The sequence below is a fragment of the Taeniopygia guttata genome, chromosome 4 (assembly GCF_048771995.1).
Source record: "Taeniopygia guttata chromosome 4, bTaeGut7.mat, whole genome shotgun sequence".
In the NCBI taxonomy this organism is placed as follows: domain Eukaryota; kingdom Metazoa; phylum Chordata; class Aves; order Passeriformes; family Estrildidae; genus Taeniopygia; species Taeniopygia guttata.
The window spans coordinates 39,205,053-39,225,340 of record NC_133028.1 but is presented as its reverse complement, the minus strand read 5'-3'; the positions used below and the strand labels follow the sequence as shown (position 1 = coordinate 39,225,340).

The following is a 20,288-nucleotide window of genomic DNA, read 5'->3' as shown; positions in this document are numbered from 1 at the left end:
CTGGTCCCTGTTGGTGCAAACACCTCTTCCTCCACAGCTTCTGGCACATGAAGCTGTACTTCTGTCTCTCATCCAAGTTGTGTATTTACACAGAATTTTGAAACTTCATCCTCTCTTTTCTCCTTTCTTTTGAACACTTTTCAATTGTCTTGCACTCTTGTTCAATTGTGTTATATACAGTTTAAACTTTAATTATCTTAAGTGCTGCAGAGCAGGTTTTTTGGTAATGAATTTTACTACAGGTTACTAAAATCAGTATATAATTCTCTTGGATTAAGAACTTCTGAATTAGGCTTTCAGTTGTGTAAAAGCCCCAGCACACTCAGAATCCTTTTGGTAGTGCTCCATTTAAGTGGCATGGTTTGGTAAACACGTAATCAAAAGGCTCTCATCAGTTTTCAGATGCCATGACTTGGAAAAAATCCCTGTACCATCTATTTCAGTTTTATTAGCTTTGACAGCACAGATTGCAACCCCTGAAAAAACAAACAAACAAACAAACAAACAAAAAAAACCCACAAAAACCACAGAAGTTTTTCAAAGGTTTTTTGAAGTGAGTTAATAGGGGACATAACATCATTGAGTTAGGTCAGTGGATTCTGCAGTGACTTTTAACAACGTCAAACCAGACCTGAAATATGAAAAGTTCTTGGTTAACAGGTTTAAAGAAAATAATTTAAAGACAACAGGTGTCAAACAACCACTAAAACTGCTTAAATTTTTTACACAAATCACACTTTTTTTCTGACTATTGAATGTAGGACAAAAATAGCCTGGGTCAAAACACAGCTGCTAATCAGCAAGAAAAGCCAACACCTCCTCTCCAGGACTAAGACTGTTGCTGGGATGATAAAGGAAGCTTGCCCTACTGCCTCTGCAGATGTAGCAAAAGTTTTGCTTATCAGAGTAAAACAAGCCTTACAGCACCAATAAATCAAATTTCCATATACTGTGGCTTAACCTCACCAGGCAGCTAAGCATCACACAGTTGTGTCCATAAGTAGATTTGATATCATGAAATTACCTTTTGAAGTAATACACATAAAAGATTGAACTAGAACAGATCAAAAGTTGATAGACAAGAAAATAAATGTCAAAAAATCTTTAATAAATTTAAAAAATTGTGTGGTAGAAAAGTATGGCTCCAAAGATAAACAGTAGTGAATCAGTTAAGCAGAATCCGTGTGACATCACATCCCTAATTCCAGGCAAATATGCAGTACATTTCCTCTAGCTGTTTGCAAAATGGTCTAACAGGAATTTAAAGAGTTTCAAATTTAGAAAAAGTTACTTGCTTGATACTAAGAAAGTGAACAAGAGTCACACAGCAAAATATGAAAATATCAGGCAATAGACATAAAGCAGTTTCATTGAGCAGGCATTCTATAAATACAGGCATTCTTTTTGCAGAAACCTAAGACAAGATGCAGAAAAAGAAACAAGCAGATACAATCTCTTGGGACCTTGAAATACCTTCTGACAGGATCCTTCTGACAGGATCCTTGGAAAAAAGGTTTTAAGAAGTATTAATAGCCATATAATAAGAAGTATGATTTCAGATGGTTTACATTCCAGTCAGGCAAAAAGAATGATAAACGTCATTGTAAAAATAAAAACCAGCATTTTGTAGCAGAGATAAAGACTGAGCTAGTATGGTTCAAGTTTTTTACAATACAATCATACAAGAGACTAAATTTAAACATGGACATTATCAGCTGATTAGGTAGAAAAACAACACCTGGTATTTTTAAACATTCAATAAAGATTTAATTCAACAACATGGCTAAAAGTACAATAAATTCAATTTAATTTAACCTATAAAATAAAACCTATGATATATAAAACAAAAGTGGTTTTGCAATGACTGTTGATGAAGTACCACACATTGTGAAGGAGAAAATTGAAAGCTATATGGATGTAGAGCAATATTTTAAACTCGTTATCAAGGTTGCTTCAGTATCCTGTATACTGGAAATATCACCTTCCTAGATTATATCTTTTGTCTGGAAGAATTGTTCAGAAGGTGTAGAGGAAGAAGAAACAGTTTGAAAGTCCACCGTGCTGAGAAAACATGCAGTTTAAATTTTAAAATCTTAGTCTGAGGAAATTGTAGCTCTTTTTCTCAGTGCTGTGTACTAAGATTTATTGTACATGAATGCTGCTAGGCGTATTGACGTACTGAATCTTGGAGCACTTGATGTGTGACTGTCTTGAAAGAAGAACGGCATAGATAAAAAAACTGGGATACTTTATTGTTTTCTAAAGACTCTGGTTTGTGTCTTGTTTATTTCTTCCTCTCATCTTTAATGTCCCGTAAAAAAACTAAAGGAAATGTAATCAAATTATGTGAAAACAGAAGAAGGCTACAGGATCATAGCTGGAAACTGCAGCTCTTACTGCATCAGAAGTCCAAGTCCTCTGTCCAGGTTTGCTTCTTGCTGAATGTCCTTTGTACACCAAGGATTTCAGGAGAAAATAAGAAACTCACTAATGGACTTCTTGGCACAGCACATTGTTTTTCCAGGGTAGCATAATTTTAAATTTTACATTTTATTAATAAGTTTTAACCTCAAAATTCAATTTTAATTAATTAAATGGGGGTCGAGGCAGGAAGCCAGGTGACTTTCATCCCTTCAATTGCAGCTTTAATTTAATCCTTTAAAAGCAAGTATAAACATCAAACTTAAAATATAGTTGTTCTACCAGTAACAGCTAAACTGAACATAATAACCTGCAGTCCAAATAACCTTGAAAAATTGCACAGAATGCAATTTGAGTCTTAATACAACAATGTCCATGTGTAAGCAGTCTTAACTTTTTCCGCTCTATAAATTATTATCTATCTTCCCCTTAAGAAGCATAATAAATATTCAGGACAGCAAGCTTTGAAGATTCAGTTTTCTCTAGAAATTTTAATCCATGACAAAGGATTTCAAAAAGTACAATAATTTACATTTAAATAGGTGTATTTCAATTTTAAAATAGTAATATAAAAGATTTCCACTCCTCAATTCCTATAGTGTATTCTTCTTTGTCACAAGAAATGGCAAAGCTACAGTTGTTCCTTCTCACAGGGCTCTGCTCTGTATCCCTGTAGCACCACTAGCAGGTTCTCTTAGGTTACTATAGTAGTTATTAATACCAATTATTGACATGTGAAACATTGATTACAAAGAACCTAACAGAAAACTTCATTCCACAGAAGGCTCTAATGTTAGGTACACTTTTCTTCATAAAGTAGGGTAAAAAAGCAGCTCGAAACAAGACCCCCATCTATTCCAGACACAGGATAGCTAATAATTGGTAATGGAAATGTGGGGTGAACATCAGGTTCTGGAGAATTGTTTGGTGAAACATAAACACAATAAACATAATAAAACAGTGATATGTCGCTCAAATTTGCATTCTATTTCATCACACTATTCTGGCACAGGCCTCTAAAACACTGCCAAGAAAGTTTGTTCTGTAAACTGTTGAACTTACTGCCTGCATTAACCTCTGCTAGCAAGATGTTTTGGGGATGACAAAATCCATTTGCATTTTAATTCATTACACCGTTATACAGACGCCAGCATTTTGTCACTAACATATGTTAGAAAAGTTCAGCTTCAAATTCAAAAACTTCCTCTTCAGTTATCAGAGAAAATAAAGGTTTTTTACAGTATTTTAAAATATATTAGCTTCCAAACAGAAGTGTTGCATATATAATGTGGTGGGATCCGGTCCACTTCATGCAATTTCCCATGCATCAAAGCCTACTTAACTCTCCAAACTAGGGTGCAATTTCTCATGTGCTTGGAGGAAGGAGGAATTGTTGTATAAGTCTACTCAACCGTTTAGAAGGTGTTTCTTTAGAGCATTTCATCTTTGAAATGCCACCAAGCTGCTTACCAAAGGAAAATGTGCTATGACTCAAAATCTCTAGTCTCAAAAATACAGACAAATTTATAATACATTTCTAATACATTTGCAGTGGGAAAAGGGGCAGGGTTCTGTGAGTTAAAAGGCCTATCCAGTCATACACTCCTTGATTCTGTTGTTAAAAGTAAATGATATAGCAAATATTTTATGGTCTATATATCTCTTAAAAATTACCTGCAGGAATGTTGCGTTTTTCAGTCACATCCCTTTGGCAATTCTGCATAATCTATCTGGGGAAGATTTCTGTTTATGCTGAATTTATTTTTACTATTGCTCAAGGTCAAAACTGTAGAAAATATACCTTAAATCACAGTTTAAAATATCTGAATCTGGCAGAAGAAATTTGGATACCTATAGCTGCCTAAATGCATAACACAGCTTGGTAAATAGTACTTTATATCTTCTTTAAACATTTACTTTCGTTGATATAACCAATGGAAGGAAAATATCCCCCCAAAAATATAGTTATATAGAAAGAGCAAAATGAAAAATTTTGGGGGAGAAAGAATTTTCAGACTTTTATAATGTACATTATTTTATACGTTTGCTGTTAAAATTAAGTTTCTCCTTTTTCTCTTTATAATAAAACCTCCAAATTCCTATAGAAGGAAGTAACTATAACCCCAAATAAAACTTGTATTATTTGAAATGGAATTAGATCACACATTTAAGCTGTCTATGATATGACAAGTGCTTAATGAGCTGAAAATACCTACCAGGACATGCTGCAAAACAGATGTGACTTTATAATTATTTCAGTTGTCTTGTACAGTCACATATACAGATTATCAGTAAGCAACTATCAGGACACTATTAAAGTTAATAATTGTTCAAGACCACCTATATTTGCAGATTACTTTTGGACCATGCGGGCACTTTTCATGCAAAGTTCATAACTTCTTTCTGGAGGCAGCTTCCCTGAAATACTGTGTCACATTATAAAATCAGAACATATTAGAGGTGAAACTTGGAGCACCAGACCACATTTCAGCTTGTTTGTATCACCCTGGTCATTTGGGCTATAAAGAGAAGCCTAAACCAGGAAAATCCAAAGGAGCAGGAGGCAATGCACAAAATACTGCACCTAGACAACTGCAGAAACCTAACTTTTTTAGGCCTGGTGTGTAATACCTAAGGACTTCTCAAGCAGAAAGAAATAAATATCTGTATTTCATACAGACTGAATACATTTCTGCAATAACTTGGATAGCACAATTCTGCCCTTATTGACCTTTGGAAGGTGAATATATGCCTTACTCAACATAAATTTACAATGTAAACATGTATATGGCTGGATTTTTTCTCAAGTATTTCACATGTGTTAGTTATCCATAGTGAGATTCCAAGTTAAGGCAAAAAAGTTCTTTTCACTGTAAAAAAAAATCAGTTGACATTTTTTTATTCTTTATTTCAGAATATTGATTATGTATATACCAGAAAATATCAGCAAAGGCTTACTTTTGCATAATTCTGAGCAGAAAGAGAAAAACAAATGCATTAAAAATCTCATGAGGGTATGACTCATAACTGCACTCTTCATATATAACAGTACTTTCATGCAGAAAAGATAGAATTTCTCAATTTCTCTACTCAAATAATAGGGCCAACACAACAGAATGAATTCCCCTATTACAGCTGAGACAGTACAGACCTTATTCCAAGTGTAAGGCTCGTTCCCTTGAATTGCCTCCTCAGATGCCATGCAGACGATAGATATACAAATCACATCTGCCAAAGGAAAACAGTAAATAAAAAAGCCCTAGCAAAACAAGGCACTTCATTTTACATTCCCTTGGTGACAAAGAAAAAATAATAAATAAAACAAAGGCCTCATGCCAGATGCTGGCACATTGCTAAATGACAAGTAAAATATATCATATTTTAAATGGAAAATGATAATGACTAAAACAGAAATAAGACTAATAAGAAATAGAAGATGGATGGACACTATCCCTGTGGGTCCAACCTGGTATCTAGATGTAAGAAATTATTAAAAATCATTGTTGTTTTCATTGTTTATTTGTGTGGTTCAGCCTTTCAGGAGTAATAAAAATAGAGTCAGCCAAAGATAAGGTTTGTATGGTAATGAACATTTCATAAATAGCTGGTGCCCTTTTTTTTTCCAGCGAGCTTCCCTCAAAATCAAGGGAGCCAAGGGAACCATACTGCCTACATCAAATACACTGCCTAGTGTTTCTAAGTGAGACATGTAAGACTGTGCTCCAAAATACATTCATATAAACAGTGTGCATTGTGGTATATATGTATTACAACAATTTTGTCAAGTTCCCTTTGTTGGTAATTAAAGCACAGGTTAAAAGAACCAACTCAAAATGCAACGTGAACAATCACTTTGATTTTTCAAATTAAAAAGTCAATATATTGAGTTCACTGTTTTCCCATGAACAGAATAAAGATCAATGAGACCCATTGGGGCAAGACTGGCATTAAACCATGCCACATCCTAGGACAAAGTTACTTCACAGAATGGGTAACCCTTTGAATAAATCTCCTCAATTTCAGTTCAGGTTTGTAAGAGAAAATTATCTTTCTAATGAGTTTATTTTAAAGTAAATAGAATAATTGTACAATGGCAAGGATTAGTCTTTTATTATTTTTAAATGTTAATTGCCTATAAAAGTGTGACATATGATGGCTTTTTAAAAGGTGAAATATTACCATTTCTATTTACAATTTCAGTTTATTTCTCTAGGTGGGTATTTTGTTATTAATCAATAACATGGCTAAACCATAAGCAAGTTTTTTGCATTAAGATCTTTATATATTCCTATAGCAAAACCAATCACTATCCTCTTCTCCTTGCATAGGAGTTAAGACTTCTAAAAATATTAGTTAGCTAAAAGTTCCCCAAAAGGTCAATGAAAGAAGCAGCTAGAAAAGTCAAGAGATACAGTTTGCTTTGAGCTTGTGCCCTGAGTCCTGTTTTTACTTCTGTCATTCAAGAACAGAAGCTCACAGCAGGTTTTCTAAAATCACCAGATGAAATTTAGTAGGGCGACTTTATTTGGGCAGTTGCACGTAGAGAGGTGATTGACAGGCACAGTACACGCTCTGCAGGGAGGTGGCAAAGGCCATTAGTGCCTGATTTCCTTCACACTGCCCTTCCACAGCAGAGCCCCTGGCTTCTGCCTCCAATTAGCCATAAATAAATTATTGATCTGTCACTTCTAAGTCCACACTGCTTTCTAGCCTTGAAACCTCATTGTTCTCAAATGTGTCCTAGGGATCACTAAGTTTGTAGAGTAAAAAAAAATGTTACTGCATATAAATCCATAGACTTTTAAAATACCTGTGTCAATTTGGCACTCTCCTGTCCAGACTTAAACCAAGAAATTATTTAGCTAGCAGTTTTTGAACAAAACATATTTTTCATCTCTTGACCAAGGAGTTACAAACAATAGAGAAGCAAATCACAGTTGTGCAAATGCACATGACAAATTTTAATTTACCTATAACAACAACCATTACAGACTTGATACCTACAGGAACATCACAATGTCTATTTGGCTAAAAAAATTCTAGAATAATCTAGCCAAATATCAGTTTTATTGTGACTCATTGGAAATGGTCACCCAGGAAAGATCCCAGAACAAAGACAAGAGCATCAGATTAAGGTAAAATATAAATGATTGAATGACTTCAAATTACAGCCGAAATATCTGTGTATGTAACATACAGAGAAAAATCATATCTATATACACATTTATATTTAATTTCCATATATAATATTACATTGACATCTACACAGACAAATAAATTGTATATGCAAAAATATATGTGGTCTCTATATGGAGTATAGTATATATTTCTGTATATAAAGAAACCATAAGGAGAAATCAGAAGAAAAATATGAAAGAAAAAATAATGCACAACAGAAATCTGACAAATAGACATCATCAGATAATGGCGAAGAAGAACAAAAAGTTATACAAGCCTGCACTGCTTCAATATCACAAATCAAATTCAATCTGTAAAGATGGAGAGGTTTCCAGATCAAGGAATAAGGTAACATTTAACTTGCTTAGTTATTTCTATTATTTGTCATCATTCTAGTTTTTTAATTCTCTTCCTTTTATTTTTCACTTTTAATAGAACAAAAAATTTCACTTTCTTTCCTTTCTATTTTTCCACATTTTTAGTACATAGTTTGATTTTTAAACAGAGCCATCACTCTTCAGTTAATTTTTTAAATGCTTTGTGCTTAGTTCTTTTAGGTATGAAAACCAACATGATTATCCTTTTTATATTTTGTGAAATGTCATTTAAAAAGCAATCATCAGTATCAACCAATTTAACATTCTCAGCATTTCTGGGTCATAAAAAAGCCTATAAAATTAATTAGCATTTACCTGATTTCTTTCCCTTCTTTTGTTTAGTACAACTTAGCTGTTCTCACAATAAATGCAAATATTCAAATCCCTTGTTTGCTGTTCTGTGATTTCTTCATCTTCTTACTTATGTACCTTTTTCTAGAACCTACAATTCTGCGCAAAAATTAGCTAAACAAACTAAGAATTTCTATAATCTTGATCTGCACAAGCTGTACTTGGCTACTTCTCATTATTATTGCCCTACTTCAGAAGGTTTTGTAAGTATTCAAGCAGCCCGGCAGCTACTCATAGTGTTTATAGTCAGATATCTTTTTTCTGAAAGAATATCATGACTTTTGCAGAAATCTTTTTTCTATTAAAATATATCAACAAGAAACCATTGCTTGAAATATTCCACTGTTTTGCAATCAAAAGTTCCTGGCCTCTTTTTGTGCTTCAGAAGCAAAATGTTGGAACATTCATCATAAGTCATTAATAGAGGCTGCTGGTATTTTGTAGATACAGCTGTTTTACCCCAGTTTTGAACTTTTTCGGAACATAGTCAAACTTCATGAAAGCAGTATTTTTTTCTCAGTATTCTGATTGTAAACAACTTCAAATGATTCTTTCAACAGAAAGAATCTGGCCACTTCTGAGAGACAGATAACTCTTTTAGTCCTTGCCCTGGCCATTCCTTCCACAGTGCCGGCTCTAGAAATGCCATCGTAACAACTGCTGAAGAAAGAGAAGCAAAGCAAGACAGTGAACATCACTCTTGGCAAGGTGAATGCAGGAGGGCACCGGGTAAATGGGGAAAAGGATGAGAAAACAAAGTGGGACTATCACACAAGGGTGTAGGTCAGGGGGCTGAAAAGTGAGGAGGATGAAAGCAGCAGGCTGATGTCCTCCTCTGAAAGAAGGGAAGAAAACTGGCAATTGTACTACGTTAAAAGGAGAGAAAAGAAAGGCATATGACTATATCTGATGACATAAACCAACTTTTTCCCAATGATACTGTTTATTCTTGCCAATAAAGCCTAAAAAAAAATAAAATCAAAACCAAAAATTCATAATGAGGCTTGTGAGTTAGGGCTTATTAATTTTCAGCATCTTACTCACCCTGTCAACATCATCTCCTAGTCACAAAACACACTGGAAGGCTGTAGAGTTGTACAGAATCAAATATTTCCAAGCTTTGTGCTCAACTGAGTTGCACTCCATTGACAGCACATCTAGATGCTCTTCAGATCATTGAGGGTCAAAAGCACAACATTTGTCACATCAAAACACAGGACTATCAAGTTCTAAGGAGACAGAAACTGAAATTTTTGGCCAGCACTGCTAAATGTCATTTTTAAACACAGTTGGAAGTCCTGCCCAGGCAGTCTGTAGTGCTTCTGAAGCAAAGGCGTATTGATATCTTTTAAATGGGATCAAAGCGAACCTGAATTTACCTCCAATTTTGAAGCATAATTAGAAGCCTGAACCTCAGTAACCATTTGCTCAAATTGGGAAGGCAGAGGACAAAGTATTACTTTTCCTTTTGTTTGGACCATGAAATATTTTTAAACTCAGCCCCTCTAGAATTTCTCAATTTCATAAACACTTAGAGGACTAAAGACTTGATATCATTCTCTAAGATGGCATAACTTTGAAAATCAGTGCTGGTTTTTAAGTGCAGAATTACTACAGCCAGGATTGCAGTAAATTGGTGTTTGACAGGTTGCTTTCAATCTCATTTAATGGTTACTATAGCAACAGAGTTCTGCAATTACCAATTGTGAGTTCTATCAAAATAAATAAGGATATAATCTGCCTTAAGTCTTTTATTACATCTGCATAATTAAGAGCTAATCACAAGAATTTTAAAGGGATCTTTGCATTATTGAATATTCAATCATGTAATGGTATTGATATTTAGGTAGATATTAGGTGTTTAACTCTAGTCTGAAAATACATTACAAGCACAGGTAAGTGTCTCAGTTTGAATAGGCACTGCAAAAGTTTCACCACTGAGAGGGATGTGAACCTGTGAAAATTACTTCAGTTTTGGTTAAGAACCTCTATGACAAATACGGGGAAGAAGAATAATACAGGTTGCATTACTATGCAAAATCAAAGAGAAGTTTCTAATGTGGTCAGTCGTGAAAGAGTTGTATTAGTTGCAGTATTCTTTAATCGGCTACTGGTGATAAACACTGATATTTTAAGTTATTGCTAATGACTTAGTACTTAGCAAATTTTATAATGCTTAATAAACTGTAGAATATTATACTTATATGTGAAAATTTTACCTTTCAAAATGTATCTGTTGCATCCAAACTCTCATGCTTGTTATCTAAAATTTTATTTTGACTTCTGTTAGTGACTGAATGACTTTGCTCATTTATTGTGCTGGAATCTATAAAAGGCTCCATAGGATGAAAATGCACACTTATTGTTAAGTTTTCAAAGATACCTTCTTAGCTGTGACATGCAGAAGCAATTTTTTTTTTAATCTCTGTATCTTCTCATTATTTTTAGCTATGTAAATATTTATAATACCCAGCAGTATAAGTTTCACCACAGAAAAGTATTGGTGCAGTCCCGTGTCTTAAGCAAAAAAAAAAAAAAAAGTCAGATAAAATGTAAAAGATCATCACTTAATTGGACATTGTTTTACAAATATTTTTTAAAGTATCTGGTTTAGGTATTTTGAATTTTTGATGTTTTCTTAGAGAAAAACAGAACTTCTATGTTTGTTTGTTGTCTGTTTCTCAAAGTTAAAGTCTGGGGTATGTTCCAAAGATGCAAATCTTCATTGCATGCAATTCCAAGCTAACTTTAACCATCCTAGCTTGGATACTAAAAGGAGTACAGATGAGGTACCAGGGCCTTCATAGTGACTGCCACAAACACGCTCAGCTCAAGTCCTCATCACCTAAACCATTGCTGAAATTACAGTAGGATTTTAAAGTTGATATCATTTTAAAGTTGATCCTCTTTTAAACCAGAGCTTTTTTTGTTTTACCTGTGCTGCATTCATATTTGCCCATTCAATTACATATTGAGGAAGAAAACTGCATCAGCAGAGAGAGGTGATATTCAGTCATCCTCCAATATTTTTGCTTCAAGTGAAAATCACTGCTTCATTTTCTTCCTCTCTAATAGTGTGAAAATCGGAGAAACACACAAGATAAGCACAATTTTTAACAGATCTTATCCATACATGCTGTTATAGAGGTAATAGGTTTTTTGAACGATTTAGACATTCTCTTGAAGAAGAACTGCCCCATTTGCTGCTAGAAAGCATGCACTATTCAAGGCACAACTGAGAACATTGTTGAGCTGAGCATATGACTAATAGCAGTGGCTGTTGACACAACTCTTCCTTTCAGAAAGGTGTATGGTTGTTAAGAAATAAATTCACCTTGCATTTTATTTGCTGCTTGCAATTCAACCTAATAAATGGCTATAAGTGATTGTTAAGGGAACATCAAGGCTTCTGTTTTCAGTCAGGTACATTTAGTTAAAAACACAAAACATGAAAGCTTTAGACAAGGATGGAAGACATCAAGCCAGAAAGCAAAATTTAAAATATCTTTGATTAAAAAAATCATTTAAGTACTGCTTGTCAAGACACAACAGCACCTATTGCTCCTGAACTCATTCAAATCTAGCCCAGCAACACAGCTGAACCCTATTAATGCTGTCACAGCACTAATACTTTAGCTGAAAAATTTCAAGGTAAAGACTTCATCACAATTAAAACATAAGTCTCAGGGCAATTCATCCAAAGAAATAGTGTTTCAAAAGTAATTGGTTGGCCACTGCAGTCTTAATACCCTCTACATCTGCAGACCCATTTTAGACCCCCATGACATTTTCACTGTGTTAAAAATCTTTTAGCTAGTTTTGATTACTAGTTTGATTTCCTAGGAATAAAAGTACAGAAATATTTAAGATTGTATTCATTATTTCCCACCAACTTCCAGTTCCCTGAGTTTCCACTTGATATTGAAATTAAGCAATCAGCACAGCTCTAGAGGGTGAGAGCAAGAGAGCAAGAAAGAAAAAGAGAGGAGGGAGAAGAAAGGAGGGAGAAAGGAGGGAGAAAGGAGGGAGAAAGGAGGGAGAAAGGGAAACCCAACACTAACACCTAGACACTTACTTGCACATTTATTTAATCTTCCCTTGATGTTTCTCTCACCTGTTTGGGAATATATTTTAAGTGACATAAATCTGTGCTTCAAATGCACATGGTTCAGCTTCAGTAAAATATTGCAACAGTGACAGAGAAATATCTCTGTATATTCTGCTGTTGTATTGAACTAAATTAACTTTCAATTTTAGTCTCCTTTATCATTATTTACTTAAATTCAGAAACACAACATTTAGGGCAAAAGGTTTTCGTGTGAGTGTACAGATTCCTAGAAATTTCAAACATGAAGCAAGAGTAGAATATGCCATAGAAACCTGTCAGAAGTCCACCTTAGGACATGATGGAAGCCCCATGATAACATATATATCCATTTCATAGTATTGCATGGAAGTCTCGGAACACATTCCAGTGAAATTAGATTCCCCATTTCACTGATGACCTGGGGGAAAAAAATAAACATTGTGTTGCACACATAAACTGAAAGATGGAGGCAGTCAGGAAGGGAAGATCCTTAATATGTTTTCACTACCTTTAAATTCCAATCTCACAGAGCTTTCATAAATTGAGAGCTGGGAGCTGTACCAGGTTTGTTTTCAAATTAAAAGTTCCCATGATTTTTGAATCATAAATATTTCACAATATTTATTCATAATATTATCCTTTTTAGCCATGAGGTGTTCATATTAACAGTTTTTCCCCTTCTCTCCCGTGCTTATCACATTGAATCTCATTTTAAAATAGCTCTTATAAACATTGTTAAAGAAGGCCTTTTGCACATATATTGAACTTTATTTTCTATGCAGTTGTATGTATTAACCCACATTAAAAAAATATTGCATAATCACTGTTAAAATGAAGACTTTGAGATAGTCAGAACTAAGCCCCAGTGTACATTTGCAGACTTTGTTGGATCTGCAAAGCTAAAGCTATGACACAGCTGTAAAGGAAATGTCAAATACTTTAAAATCATAGTAATGATAGTATCAAGCAGCTGAGGTAAACTGAGCAGCACCTTTTCTTGGTGCCATTGATTCTTTGATAAGCTTTCTGTTTTGAACTGGAAAATATGAAACTTATGGTAAAAATCAAAGTCATGCCTTTAACTGAAATGAAAAAAAAAACACTTCTTATATTTTCACCTCACAAACTTGGCATATGTTACAAAATGGTTCACCAAGAAAGTATCTGGGAAATAAAAAGCTACAACCTAAAGAAAATTAGAAAAAAATTATTTATGAGTAGATAAAAGAGAAAAATCAAGGTACAAAATTATCATTGGTATCTAAAGGCTGACTAGATCATTTTCACATAGTAAAAATTTAGACTACAGTTAATTAAAAAAAATTCTCAGACTCTCCAAAGGTTTATTCCAGTCCATGAATTTTACAGAGATTCTTTAGCAACCTCTATTAAAGCTATTGTCTTCCTGCTAATGTCAGAATTTTCTTTTCATCTGAAACTGAAATAGGTATGACAGATGTAACATTTGACCCTCAAATATGTTCATAGTCAGGTAAACAGATCTTGGCAATGCTAAGGGATTTTGGGGTATATCCTGAATTCAGTTGTGCTCATACTAAAACACGTATTTAAGTCATGGAAGGTAAGCCAGTATCACAGTACATTGTCATGTGATCATATTTCATGTACTGCATAGGTCAGATTGAACCTGAGTGGGAAGATTCCTCAGGGGCCCAGACAAGCTGAATTTAAGAAATGCTGCATCAAATACGTCCCTTAAGCCATTGAAAGAACAGACTAGAGGCTCTTCTGGCCTGACTTCAAGACCTTCCACCACAGCACCCCAGACCTCAGCAGGCTCGGTGTGCGTTTGTGTCTGTTCCTAGACAAGGCAATTTACTGCCTGTGCAGGATGGACACACTGACAGCAAATGTCTCTGGGTCAGTGGGCAGCACCACAGGGGGGGGCATCACGGGACCCTCCATGATCATTCTGGGCTGGCCAGCTCCCATACATATCAAAAAGTTTTACACGGTGGACATGGAACTTTCAAAACCAAAATGCCACTAAAGCGGCTTTATTCTCAAGGTAAGTTTTCCTCCAGCTGGAATGCAACCTTTCACCAACAAACACAGCATTGTGAGTCTTAGGATGGTACTTGGACCGTATGGATCTGAGGTGTCACCACCCTGAGCTTAAAAGTAGGAGTAAAGGGAAAGATCTTCCAATATTATATTATTAAAAAAAAAACATTTTCCCTTTTTTTTTTTTTTCTTTTTTTTTGGCATGGTTCTGATAAGGCTGCAGGATAACATATCCAAGGTTTACAAAGGTTTTTGTCAACTTAAAATTCACATATGTCTATTGTATTATAATAAAAAATTATAATTGCACTTTTTCAGTTTTGCCCAAGTAATAGAAATCCATTTAGAAGTGTTGATTTTTAAATTTACATCCCCTATAGTGACTAAATTCAGAATAAGTGGATAGAGCCTATTTTCAGTCCTCTAAGAAAGCATTAATCATTTTCTTCTATTAACAAATCATCATTTAATTAAGAAGTAATAAAGATAACAGCTTACATTTTCATGAAGAATTTGCAGTCTTAGAATTCTCCAATGGTTGTCTAAACCTTATAAACATTGAATCCAATAGCTTGAGAAGGGGCGTAAATAACCTCAGTATTTAAAATGAACAAGAAAGTTATAAAATCATTTAAATATGTGTCACTTGGAAAGTTTTCCTGAACAGCCCTGCTAGATGACAAATTAAGATTATTTTACATTAAGAAAATAAGGCATAACTGACAATATTGTACAGACCTCATATTGACCAGGAAATATTATCTGACAAAAATACAAAAACATTATCCATATGATACTTTATATGATCACACTTTGCTGTTTCATCTGAGTGAGTATTCAGGTACTTGTCTGTGTTTCTATAGATCCACATATCTGTATTTACTACAGATATAACATTTACAGTTATTTCAAAGTAATTTTTTAAACATTATATTTAATATGAAAGCCTTCTGGATATAGACTGCCATCAAATAAAAATCAATTCCTTAAAATTCCCCTCTCTGTACAGAATTCCATTGTGTCATGACACCTGGAAAGTAACATCTCATTTTAGAAATGTCCAAACCTTCTTTTGTAATAGTCCATATTTTCTGAAATGTTTGAAAATCGTTCAGAAGAATTCAAAATAATTGTGGTATATACACTGAAAAATTATTTCTTGCCTCAGTTACAAAACAAGTAGTGTCACATAATTTTTTTTTGCTAGAGGGTTCCTTTTCTTTCCGTAAAATAAATTTACATTTATTAGCTCCAGTAGTAAATAAATTGGTGACTGCTGTGCCTTGCCAAAACAAATTCCTCCACACCTCTGTCAGCAGTCATTTTTAAATCCAGGAAAACCTGTTTTTAAGCTGGGAAATACGTGACACCTGAGTACATGAGAGATTTTGCAGTCCCTTGGCTCTTCAGGAAGCAAGTTGTCAGTGTAAATATTATCACACAATTTTCTCAACAGAGTGCTTTGCCATCCAAAAAGATCCAATCTCTCATCACTTCTTTGGGTAAGGGAGGTCTCTAAGTTTGTCACAATGCAAATAAGTACTTTTTTTTTGCCTCTGTTCCTTGGATTTGTGCAAGTTTTATAGGCCAGCAAAAGTAAATTATTTCAATAAAAATTAAGAGAAGAAAGAAAAAAAGTACAAAACCCCCCAGTGAAGTATGGTACTTCATAAACTGTGGTGCTCAATACTAAATGCCACTTTTTTAGAGGTGACAGCACAGAAAAAGGGAAAGAAACACTATGCTGTGACACGTATGAAAGGTGCTCTTGCAATTTTTTCTATCATATCAAACTTTAAACTTCCATCCTTTGGCTTCCTTGCTTTAGGTCTATGCTTTGACATCATTTTTACAATTGGTGCTGAAATTAGACCCAAGGCTTCAACATATTCTCCCATTAACAGAAATTACTTATTGGGAATTAGAGGAAACCAACATTAATTGTCAAAAAATCCTGATTAAAAGTAATAAAATAATACCAAGCCTACTAAAATCATGTATTTCCCAGCAAAAATACTAGATACCACTGGACAAAAAAAAATAATTCAATAACACAGGAAAACATGAGTCATCCTGTAATATTTCTTAAGGCATAGATAATATACTACCTTCAAAAAAAACCAAAATGTGAGAAGGTACAGGAAGCAGAATGCCAAGATCAAAGTCCCAAGTATTTTGCTTTTTTTTTTTTTTAATCTTCAGGATGAAGGAGAAATTTGACAAGATAATGCAAACGAATTCTTGATTTCTGTTTTTTTGTTGCAGATCATTTTGTCATGATGTCTGAATTGTACATTCATGATAATATTCAGAAAGTGTTAGCAAAATAAATAGATCAAATCAATTCATCTTCATTTTTTATCTAAAATTGAATACTACATCTGAAGAAACACCACCTGTTAACAAGAACTGTGTACAAGAAAGCACCCTCAGACATTTAGCCTTATTTTCACTATTTTCCACATCCCACCTGCACACACACGCACACACACCACCTGCGCTCCTCTTTGATTTTAGGATTCGGCAGAGTGTCAGCCTGAGCAGTTTCTACAGCTTTAAACAAAATCATGGCTCCCTGCTGAGAAGCAGCATGACACAACAGTCTTTTATCAGCTGTGACCCATGCCACACACATTGGCAAATCTGTAGAAGAAACTGGGGTGCAACTGGCAGAGTAATTGAGAGGTTTGCTGGTTCAGTTGCTTTTTCTTCAGGGCAGGGCATACACAACCAAAAAAGAAATCGATATCATGCACTTGAAAAGTACAGTGAGGGGACGCAAATTTTAAGAAGCATGGTGCTAAAAGCATGCATTTCTTTCATGATCTTACTTGCAAATCAGCAGCCTGAAAATGTAACGTGCCCATTTCTTCGTGCCACATAGCAGTCATTCCACTCAGCAATTAGAGGCCTTGAGAAATTTACTCTGTGGAACAGAACATAAAATCCGGATGTAATTAAATGACTTAAGAACAAAACCAAAACAGATTCAGAAAATCATATTCTTTCCATTAAAAAAGAATCTCCTGTAGAGCATCAGCATTTCATTTCAAAAGCACTTTCTTACTGCAATTTAAAAATACTCTATAAATTCCTTCTTGCCGAGTAAGATTTTCTCTCCAATTTCACACTTCATAAATAATGCAAGAAAATATCTTCTCCTTTATCCTTCAGGCTCCTAAGCAGTTACCAAACCATCTCTGCTTTACTTCTAACATTTTCTGAATGAGAATTATAGGCACATGAAATGCATTTGCACCCCATTTAATGTCTCCAGTGATTCAAGAGGTAGTTTTAAAATACCAAGCCACAACTATATTAGACAGTTTTAGATAATTCAGAGCCCTCTTTTGTGTTATTTCAAACCATTTCATCACACATTGCAAAGCATTAGAAGAAATAATAACAAATGACAAAGACTGTGCTTGAGGGATTTTATGTGGGCTTAATGACTTCATTGTCATTAGTTTCTGTTAGAGAATAAACACAGTACAACAAACTGATGCCTCTTTAAGAATTACAATTACCATAACTGTTTTGTTGTGGAGAATAAAATAGATCCAACATTCATTTTGTCATTAAATATGTACCATAACTCAACTTTACATAGAAGTGTATTCATAGAATTTAGGGCCAGACATTCATTTTTCCTGCATAAACAGAATCAAGCTAAATTAAGCAATATATTTGATAAGTGGTTTTGCTTTGTCTCTACTACTTGGACCTGTGCATTTCTAGTCTTCTATCCTGACCAGAAGAAGCTCCCAGAAGTCTTCCCTGAAGACATACAGCAGTGGGAAAAGGGCAAAAGGTTAATTAAAAATTCAGTCATATCAGACAGTGAATTCTGGGTAGGAATAATGAATATGAAAGTACGTGAGAGAGGGACAGAGAGGAACTAACAGACTCAGGACATTGCTGAGAATTCAAAAGAACTTCCTCAGTGCCCTTCTCAATACCCTATAATCAGCTGTAATCAGCTTGAAGTTTGTTTTATTTACGTTCCCTTCCCTACTCTTCTGCTGGCCAGAAAAAACAATGGAAGATTTTGTGTGTGCAGAGAAATTATCTATTTGTGGGAGTAGTACTGAATGTAGGAGAGACCTTTTGATATCTTCAAATCTTTATCTTGTCAATTTAATGTCATGTGTGATTAAACATTACATGTATTGATGTCATTTATTTGCAGGGATGGAAACTCCATGGCCCCACAATTTCAGCTTCATTTGTACTGAGAACTCTTGCATTCATTGCTCATTCTGCTACAAACTGACTGGTTCATCCTAATAAAGATTATGTTTTATGAAGCAAATAAATAAAAGCCACTTCATAGATCCTTTTATTTCACCTGCTCAACTCCAACGAGTTGCTATTGGAAGGTGATAATCCAGAGCAATTTTTAATGATTCATAATCTGAGCCTTTGCTCTAATCAAGTGTGAAATATATAGGAACAGAAGAATACAGTGAAAAAATCAAGAAAAGCACTGTCAACATTTAGCCAAGTCTGTACCATACCTTATCTTTTGCTATTAAAATGAATAGTAAGGTGAAATGAGTGAAATTTGCTAAGGGCAATTTGGGTATTACAGGCAATCCATTAAAGTACAACAAAAATTATTTGCTGTTTCTTTCAGCTTTTAAAACTGTAAGAACTTTTCCTATCGGTTATCAAAAGATCAGTAATAATAAAAAAGATCAAGCTGGATTCTCCTCTCAGAAAGTTCTCTTTATCTAACAAAACAGTGTTTATGTCAACTCTAAACCTTGTTATTCCAAGGTGGCTTTCTGACCTGTTGATTACAGACTCTCACAATCTGTCACATTATTATTTTTCTGATTCCAAAATACTCCAAAGAATGGAGGCTCAAGACAAAATCAAACCTTAAATCTTCTGTGAAAGGGTTTCAGCAACACTTATTTCCAGAAGACAAATGTGAATGTATTTTCACTGTGTTTTGAGAAAATGCATTAGCACAATTTTTTTTGTTCCTCTCCCAAAAAAAAAAAATATTTTTTTAAAATAAGTCATATTATGAAGGGAGTAGAAAAACAGATAACACAAAGTCAGTTACAGGTATTCACTGTACTAGTTGCTATCATCTTCCTATAAAAGAATTTAATTTTTGTGGATATTGTTCTGTAGTTGAAAAATAATCTGCAACATGTTACACTTTTCTAGCTGAAAAAAAAAAATAATAATAAGCTCAGGCATAATTTTGAGGTGTTTTTTGCTTGCCCAGAAGCATATAAAAGCATGAGAAAATATTAGTCTTCTGGGTGCTATAGACTGAGGATAAAAGTTTAAAAAATTTACATTCTACAGAAAGTCTTAGGAAGAAGGAACATAAAAAAATCTAATTTTAAAAATATTGTCCGTATCCTTTTCAGTATTTTATATTAGTGCATGACGCTCACAGAATTTTAGTGCGAACTAGATATTTAAATACCATTGAGAAATGGACTTAAGTGCCTTCTTCCCTTTCTATTTGTACTAATAACTTTTTTTAGCCAGCAATATTTTCCTACTGTTCTCTTTTAAAAGAAGAAGAGTAGAGACCTTATTGCCTCCTTTTAGTGTTTTAAGATCTAATTCCAATGATGTTTAGTTCAGATCAGTAGAAACCTGACCTCCTTATTCGAGCCTCTTTTGTAGTGCAGGATTTCCAACAATTTTTAGTTCTGCATCATGGAAAGCAACAAGTCCCATTTCCATACATACTAATAATGAAGCTTGAATGGTGGGTGAATAGATACCTCCCACAGTTAATTACTTGGGGCACGTATCTGAAGAGGTGATCTAGCTGCTTTCTGACCTCAGGATCTACATGTTAGACCTTGCACATTCCT

The 20,288-nt window shown here is 34.3% G+C and overlaps 1 long non-coding RNA gene across 4 annotated transcripts in view; it reads right to left on the bottom strand.

Moving 5' to 3' along the window:
- Positions 1–14,645: 14,645 nt before the first annotated feature.
- Positions 14,646–20,288, bottom strand: part of LOC115494992 (uncharacterized) — a 31,491-nt gene continuing 25,848 nt past the window's right edge. For all 4 annotated transcript variants that reach the window (XR_012055652.1, XR_012055653.1, XR_012055650.1 and 1 more), the window contains one exon: positions 14,646–17,365. This is a non-coding gene — a long non-coding RNA (uncharacterized lncRNA). The remainder of the gene's footprint in view (positions 17,366–20,288) is intronic.